This window comes from Tenrec ecaudatus, chromosome 14 (assembly GCF_050624435.1).
Source record: "Tenrec ecaudatus isolate mTenEca1 chromosome 14, mTenEca1.hap1, whole genome shotgun sequence".
NCBI classification, from domain to species: Eukaryota; Metazoa; Chordata; class Mammalia; order Afrosoricida; family Tenrecidae; genus Tenrec; species Tenrec ecaudatus.
In genome coordinates, this window is record NC_134543.1 from 668,394 (window position 1) to 676,580 (window position 8,187).

The following is an 8,187-nucleotide window of genomic DNA, read 5'->3' on the forward strand; positions in this document are numbered from 1 at the left end:
ACCCATCATACATCACCTACCTATTATCCATCCACCCACTACCCATTCACCTATCCACATACCCATCCATCCACCCACCCACCCTTCACAATCTATCTGCCCATCCAGACACCCACCCACCTATTCACCAATTTATCCATCTACCCATCCACCCACCTACCCAGTTATCCACACACCTATCCACTGACTGTCCCACCTGTTCACAAATCTACACATCCACCCATTCACTCATCCACATACCCATCCACCCACTCACTTATTCACCAATCTGTCCATCCACACCATCCACTTACCTCTCTGCATGCCCATCCACCCACCTACCCACCCATCTATCCACCCACCTACCCACCCATCTATCCAACCGTCTGCCCATCCACCTACCCATATACCTATTCATCAGGCTACCTATTAATCTACTTGTCCATCCACCCACCCACCCCTCCCCACTCCCATTCACCTATCCACCCACCCACCCATCTATTTATTCATCTGCCCATCCATCCATCCACCCACCCCACTATTCACCCCCCACTTATCCACCCACCCCCACTTTCCCATCCAGCTACTTCCTTCACTATGCCTGCCTGCCTGCGTGTGTGTGTGTGTGTGTGTGTGTGTGTGTGTGTGTCATAGACATACAGGCAGGAGCCAGCTATGGCCCCAGCCAGCCGTCACAACCACAGTGGGAGCTACTCCACAGCATGGCAGTGCCCACTGGAGTTCTGATAACTTGTTAATGGGTGAGAGTCCCTGAGGAGGTGGCAGGGGGTGGGGAGCGATGGGGTATGAATGGGCACCCATCCTGAGTGGAGAGGCAGGGTGGGTCCCCACAGCTGGTAAGCTGCCGTCTATGGCACAAAACAGAGTCTCCGTCTGCCTGGAGCCACGGAGGCACGAGGAGGATCTGAGAGAGGGCAAGAGGATGGAGGATGTGTGACCGACTGCCTCCAAGATCATGCAACATTCCCTGGAAGGATCCTCATCAGCTCCTGGTTTTCTGGGACCACGAGCTTGAAGGAACCCCTGACACCATTGCCCCAAGGTCATCTTCCACCCACGAACCAAAGACGGTCCGGGTCTGCATGAGCCAGTGGGGCTGCCCCAACAGGCTGCTCTTGGACGGTCTGGAGGCAGCGGGGACAGCTGACTGGGAACCTGAGAGGCAGTGAGTTTATGCTGATGGGGGGTAGGGGGATGACAGCTCAGGGAGTCACCAATGGCACAGCCAACGCCATGTGGCTGTGCTTGTGAAACTGCAGTATCAGTGTATGTTTTGTGTGTATATTGTCAACAACAAAACCACACACTCACATACATAAACATACTAACATACGTACACTCATACGTGCACGTACTCACATATAAACATACACTCACATACATATACAGTTACTCACGCACACACACACAGGCATACATTCCCATACACACACTCATGCGCATACACACACACAGCGGTATGACGTCCCTAGGGGTGCAGCCGGCTGACATGCCCCCAGCAAAGGCATGGGGGGTTGCGCTCACCCAGAGATGCCTTATAGGAAAGGCTGCTGATTGACTTCTGAAAATCCGGCCCCAGAGCCCCGCACACAGCTGACCCGGACACCCACGGCTCACTCTGAGTGAGAGGGCTCAAGGGCAAGTGGCGTGGGATGGATAGACATGAGCACTTGTTCTGTGCAGTCAGACTGACCGTGCTCACAGTGGCCCTTGGGACAGAGCGGGGTCTCTTGGTCATGGTCTTCATGGGAGCGGTGGCTGGGCCTCTTCCTCACAGAACGGCTGGTGGGTGCTGACCCTGGACCCACAGTTCACTGTGTTTGGACATCAGAGCAGGCCTGCATCGGGTTTTGGAGACAGCGTGTCTATACTGACTAGAGAGCCTCCTCCTCCTTTAGAGACACAGGTGGGTTTGAACTGCTGACCTTGGACAGAGTAGTCTAATGCCTAGACCATAGACATAAATAGAAAGTGTTCTCTCTTTGTCTGTCTGTATGCTGTGGTAGTTATATAATCATTTGTCAATTTGAGAGGATTAAGAGTGAAGGGGTGGAGTCTAGCCTGTCAATCAGGTCATAGCCAATGAGGCCTCTGTGTGGGCATGACCTTCTGCGGATTCTGGGAACTCCTGTATTCTTCCTTGGAGGTGGGAGACACTCTCTCAGCTCATTCCCTGTGAGACATTGCAGTTGACAAGCCACATGGAGACAGGCAGAGCCTCGGAGCTGAAGGAACCACGTGGAGACAACTACCAGTGCTGAGATGCCTCTACTGCCACTGGATCCTCAAGACTTCCCACCCACTGGCCTGTGATCTTCCTGAATTTGGCGTCATTCATGTGTTTTGTGAATCTGAAGAGGACTTTATAGATTAGTATTGGACATATGGGCTAATATTGGATTTGTGGATTTGATCTTGATTGGGCTGGGATGTTATCTCAATATTCAATTGCTCGTGTATATAAAGCTCTTCCTTGTACACATATGAGTGTCTATGAATTTGTTGCTATAGACAACCCGGACTGACACAATCGCTGATATAAAAAAAATGCTAGACCCTTTCAGTGTGTGAGTGAGTGACTGTTCGCAACCCCCCTGGACCAATCTGTGGGACATTTCCAGCTCCCATCCCTATCTCTGGGGAAACCCCCGCAGGGGAGTGACCTCTGCGGGTTTCTCTGCCTTTCTTACCACCCCCTACCCCCCCCACCCCCATGTTTTAGGAGACTCCTGTGGATGCTATCACCAGATGGTCACTGTCCTCTGCCCTGGGGCTGCCACAAGCAGGGCGGCCCTCCCTTGTGCACCTGGCTCAGTCCTGTCCAGAGCTGGCTCTGGGGTCTGCCCTGCCCCCAACATTACAGAGGCTGTGGGTGGCACACAGAGCAGGAGCACAGCTCCTCACTGGCTGATGCCCACCTCCATTCCAGACACTCCTCTCTGAGGATGAGGGACCTCAGCCGCCCTGCCGCAGACTCAGCCTCTGCGTGTGGTCCCCTGGGCCCTCACATTGCTAAGCTTGTACTGAGATCTGGCTCAGTGACCCCTGCTGCCCAGGGAGCCCCTCTGACTTAAACCTGGGGCTGGGGGTACACGCCAAAGGGAGCCCGGTTGTGGCAGTGAAGTGATCTCCTGTCAACTTGAGTGAAGGGGTCGAGTCTAGTCTGTCAATCAGATCATAGCCAGTGAGGTCTCTGTGGCCTTCTCCTGAGGATTCTGGGAACTCCTGTCTTCCTCCCTGGAGGCGGGACACACACTGTCTCTGCTTCATCTTCCTGTTGACAAGCCACATGGAGCTACGCTGATGGCAGCCAGAGCCCTGGAACTGGAGGAGCCACGTGGAGACCCACGCCAGCGCTGAGATGCTTCCACCACCACTGGATTCACCACTGACCTGTGATCTTCCAGCATTTAGTTGCGTGAATCTGAAGAGGAGTTAATCGAATGATATCGGACATATGGGCTAATATTGGACTTATGGACTTGATCTGGACTGGGTTGGGAAGTTTTCTCAATATACAATTGCTTTTTGATATAAAGTTCTCTCACACATACTGAGGGACTTTATGAGAATGTAATGCAGCTAAATCACCCATGCTCATAACTATAGGTCTGGAAAGCCGACTCTGGTGGGGGAAGACTCTCACGGTGATGAGATATAAATAAATCTTAAAATACATTCTCATGACTGGACAGTCCCTCCAATAGCCCCCCATAAAGGAGCTGTCATAAAGGAGCTACCATATAAGATGAATCATGTCTGTGTCTGGCTACTTCACAGTGCCGAAAGGTTATCTGTAGATAAAAGCAATCAGGTTCTGTAGCCAACCCACCACAAATGTAGCAGCCCCCAAGGACGGTTCAGGGGGTTTGAGGTCAACTAGCACTAGGTCAAGACGCTGACTCACCTCATTGCTGGTTTATTATGCTATCCACTTTGAAATCACCTATTGACTATGTCATATGTTAGCTGTATGATGTGCATGCCTTAGGAATGATCTATAAGTCCCATCATATAGACCCCTGGAAAACACATTCTCTCTCATCTTGACATAGAACAAGGAGCCCCTGTGCCCTGCTGTCTGTCCGTCTGTCTCTTTAATATTTTCCATAATTGCAAAGTCACTCCTGAGGACCTGTTCTAGTGTTGGGGATCCCCTTACCCCAACAGTGTCTCTGGATTTGTTTCTCTAGTCAATCCAGACTAACACACCCTTATACGCCCACTGCTGGGCTGGGGCACATGCTCTGGGCTCCACACCAAAGGGAACCCATTACACTCCCTGTCACTCCTCCGCCATGGCAGCCAGGACCAGACCGAGTCAGCACCCTCCCAGGATCTTGACCAGGACAGAGGGGCCCCTGAGCCCCCTTCCACTGGGGGTCCTCCTGTGGTCACTCTGTGGCCAGTCTGTGAACAGTGCCCTTCCCTAGGGCAGCTCTGTAGGGGCCTGGTACAGGGGCTGGGCCCATGGGAATGGGTGACAGAATGGGCCCCAGGTCCTAGGTCTGGGGGAGTATATGCATGGTGTGTGTACGTATGTAGATGTATAGTGTGCACATACATGTATATGTGTGGTGTACATGCACATGTGTATGTGTGGGAGTGCATATAAGATGTGTGTGTATGCATGAACACACATGTATGTGAGTGCGTGCTCCCAGGAGCTGGCTTCAGGGCCCCAGCACCTCAAGGAAGGGGAGAAGGACATGAGTCTGAGCTCCTATGTGGCTGACTCTGGCCAGCCCGAGTCCCACTGACCAGGGACTGACAGCGTCTGCCTGGCTGTCTGGGTCACCACTCCAGGCAGCAAAGAGCTGCTTCCCCATCTGTAGCTGCTGACCCAGCCTGAGTCACTGCTGTTACTCAAGTGTCCTTCCCAGCTGTGGTCTGTGACTCCCACAAAATGACTGGGTGGGCGGTGCAAAAGAAAGGGCTTGTGGGACACCAACGAGATGGGACGGGCCTGTGCTGTCAGCACAATGGTTCTACTTGAACCTATTCTTGTCTGCAAAAGTGGGCACAGCAACTGTGAGGATGGTGGGGGGGGGTGGCAGTGGGGGCGCTGTGGGTCTGAATCCACTCAGGACACCTGGCAGCAACAGCTACAAGCTCTGAGTTCCATAAATGTGTGGGTCGGACTATGCAAATAAGGCACTTGCGGCCTACCAAAGGGATTGGACAGCTGACGAATAAGGCAAATAAGGTGCATGAACCATTCTATGGGTGAGACTATGCAAATATGGTGCTTGTGGAATCGTTGCAGGGATTGGTTGGTTTTGCTAGCCTGCTAGGCTTACAAAGATCCAACCTCAGGAGGAACGCTCAGTACTAGAAGAGGAGTCAAGAGGGGCTTGTGTCTTTGGACCTGGAATCCCTGTGCTGAGAACCTCCTAGGCCCAGGGCAGAGAGAGCTGTGACTGTCCATGGGGAGGCAGCAGTGGACCCAGAGATGGCATGATAAGCATGGTGGGCTCCCCCCCCCCGTGGAGGGAGGTGGCCACAGTGGGTGTGTTGACCCACGAAGTGAGAGAGCTGGGTGCCTCTGGGCACTGTAAGAGCTTTGCAACACCTTCCAGAGCAGAGCAGAGCGGAGGCCAGACAAAGGGCAGAGGGCCAAGGGTGGAGGAGCTGTTCTGATGGGAGAACTGTGGCCCAGGTTGGTCCTGGCCCTTCCCTCATGGTCACTGAGGGGCTAAGGTTCTGGTGTGGTCACTGTCATGGAGGATGGAACACAGCTGAGAAGCAGCCTGCATGCCAGGCGGTGGGTGGGCGGCTGGAGGGTGGAGGTGGGTCTAGCCAGCTGGGAATCTGCCTTGCTGGAGCTGGTCTTGACTCTTCCCCTGAAGTTCCAGGCTGCCTGACGCTGCGAGGCCCTTCGACAACTGCCCATTGTCCAGCAGGGGTGAAGCTGTGGCCACGTGGGGCCAGAGGCTCTGGGTGGGATCCAGGAGCCTGACCACCGCCCCGCACCATCCTGTCCAGACAAATATTGGGCCACAGTCCAAATTCCAGAGCTGTGAGTGGACCTGCTAGGGAAGGGCCTGCTAAAGGCCCATGCCAGCCCTGGGACAGTGGGCAGTGCACTTTTGTGGCTCAGTCATGAAGCCGTGTCTGGCATGGGGTCAGTGGTGTGTGAAGGTGGAAGGGCAGGGTTAGAGTCCAGGGGAGTTGGGGTGAGGGACTATCTATCTATCTATCTATCTATCTATCTATCTATCTATCTATTAGATATAGATATAGTCGTAGGACACAAGATAGAGTCCAATCTCAAATATAACGTGAAGAGCACATTGATTAAGTCTGAAAGAGACAAAGACACAGATATTTCATCCAGATGAGGGAGGTCATAGTTCGCAGTCAGGGCACCAGTGAAGCCAGCAGGAGCAAAGGAACTGGCACACAGTCCTGGTGGGGGGCAGATCGAGGCAGTGCAGCCACAGGTGAGACTACAGGGGACCATGGCCAGGATTGGGGCACAAGTGTGAGGGAAGAGCTTATGCAATGGCCCAGGGCCTTCAGACAAAGGCAATTGACAGGGCAGGACTCATGACCAGGGACGCCACCCCCCTTCCCCCAGTACTGTCCGTCAAGGACACGTCCAAGCAAGCACTGAGGGAGACTGTCCTCCCTCCCTGGGGTGGGTGAAGAGGGGTCGGGGGGTGTCCACTTTCCAACCCACTCTGCCTGGGGGAAAGCTGTCTACACCTTAGTTCATGATCAGAAGGAATCGCCAGAGGCTTGATCTCTGTGGGGGGTCTGCACATGGATCCTGGCCTGTCATCACCACCCTCTTGCCTTCTGCACACGGTGCGTAGAATTTCAGCTCCCACAGCTGTCTCCTACCCTTCAGCCTCCATCCCCCCATCCTCCTCCTCCAGGCCCAGCTGGCCCCAGCTTCTCACTGGCCTCCTCTCTCTGCAAGCCTCTCCTTCCCCTGTTCGTCCTGAACTCCTCCCAACACACCTTCTGGACCCCCACTCCCACCCTGCACACCTCCTCCCCACCCCCACCCTGCTCCTGTGCTGATGCCACACACAAGGGAGCCGACTCCGCAGAGTCCCTGAGGACATGCACCAGGGCCCCCATGAGCAAGCCAGGCTGGAGGAGGCTCTGGCAGGGGTCTCCCAGGTGGTGGGGCTTCAGGGAGCCTGGGAGTGGTGTGGGGGAGGCGCCCAAGGCAGCTGGGAGCTGAGTCACACTCCCACACAGGCTGTTTCCTCCTGAGGAGGAAGGAGATGTGGGGAGGGGCCCTTCCTCAGTTAGATAGGCAGGCAGCTCTCCCTTCAACCCCAGAAGGGCCCTGACAAACTAGGAGTGGGTATCAGAGCTGGGGTGTCCCCCACACCACCATCAGCTGGGCACCCGCTGCCCAGAGCTGTGCCTGTGGCCACACCAGGGACACCCAGAGAAGGCTTCACTCCCAGAGGTTCCTTCTGGAGGTTCCCTTTAGGGGGGTGGTCCCTTCTGTGCCCCCTCATACTGCAGGGAGCTCAACACAGCACAGCCCCATCTCCGTTGCCCCCACCATCCTCTGTGTTGTGTGTGGCTCACTTGTCCCCAAGGGTCCCAAAGCATCGCCTCTGAGACCCTTATACCTGAACCACCACCTGCTGGCCAGGCCTGGCAGCCCTGCATGCTGGGGCTGTATCTCCCACTGGGGCGTGATCATGCTCCCCAGAAGCCAGGGCAGGGGTCACCAGACACCCCGACTCTCCAGGGCCGGCTCCTGCCCTTCAACTCCCAGCTTCCAACCCCTCCCCTGGGCAGATGTGGGGGCTGGGGGACAGCCAGCCTCTTGGAATGAGGACAGTGTCCCCCTTCTGTTACAGGCAGAGGAGGAGCGTTGGTGGCACTGCGTGTTAAGCATTGGGAGTACTGATGAGAAGGTGGGTTGGTTGAGCGACCCTCCGTGGGAGGAAGAGGAATTGCTCTGTCTTGCAGGGCCGCGTGGTGTTGGGGATCCACTCGGTTGCAGTGGGTCTGGTTTTGGGCTTTTATTATAGGCAGATGGGATGCTGGGGTCTATAGCACCCCTTTTTCAAACACCAGCAGGGTCACCCAGGTGACCAGGTTTCAGTAGAGCCTCCAGACAAAGAACAGACCAGAAGAGGACATGGCTGTTTCCTCCTGAGCGAAGAGCCCCTGAAAACCTTGTGCACAGGGGCTGACCCGGCAGATACCGGA